We start from the raw sequence: 977 nt of genomic DNA on the forward strand, positions 1-977 counted from the left end.
TTGGTTTTTAGTCTGTTTTCTATAGCGCAGAGAAAAGCGGAAGGGCTTTTGCATTTTCAATCTTGTGTGATAATAAACATGAAACTGTTACTTTTGATGTGCAAATGTCCTCCATTTCCCATTGTCCACTCCACTGAACTTCAAATTGCAAACTTTTCAAATTCATTACTATTTGATTCTTTCTTCCCTCACCGGCTATATTAAGATGCAACCCCACAAGCAGCAGCCAGCATTTGGTAGATAGTGGGGAAACAGCAAGGGTAAGATCATTGTTGATCATTCCCTAGCACATCTATGGCATGAATATTTCTTGCAACTTATCAGCCTATGCCCCCATGTTGTATGTAGACATGGGCTGATTCATTTTCTGAGTTATGGATGAAATTGTACATTGTGCAATCATCAGCAAACAACCCACTAATAGTTACTCATCTTCAATTGCCTTAAACAGCTAAGCAACTACTACAGTGAAGTCCACACTGATTTATTCTACAACCATCCTGGGTTGTTCCAGGTATTGACTGAAACCATTGGCGTGTCTTTGGTGCATTTAAAACCTGAGATATTGGCGTGGAGCCCATAGAACAAACTGTGGTCTAAATGTGTTTTAGAAATTGTTAAAATTAGGGTGGTTGTTCTAATAAGGGATCTATATTCCAAAACAATTAAATATTGGCCACTTAGAAAACGCTTGGATATCATGAATGTCAAGGCAACAGCCACAGGCTTTATTATTGGCATAAAACACTGAAAATACTATGCAGATCAGGTGGCACCTTGACCAAAAGCATGTAAAGATGAGGGCAGTGAAAATTAGAACCAAAGTTAATGCAGAATGTTCCTTTTCAGGTGGGAGTAGGAAATGGCATAGGTAGAGGGACAGAAGAGTAATATAGAGTCATACAGCACAGAAAAAGATTTAAACAGGATGAGTTTGTATATTACTGACCTAATTGGTCAAATTAACTGTTTTCCTC

This window comes from Pristis pectinata, chromosome 8 (genome assembly GCF_009764475.1).
Source record: "Pristis pectinata isolate sPriPec2 chromosome 8, sPriPec2.1.pri, whole genome shotgun sequence".
In the NCBI taxonomy this organism is placed as follows: Eukaryota; Metazoa; Chordata; class Chondrichthyes; order Rhinopristiformes; family Pristidae; genus Pristis; species Pristis pectinata.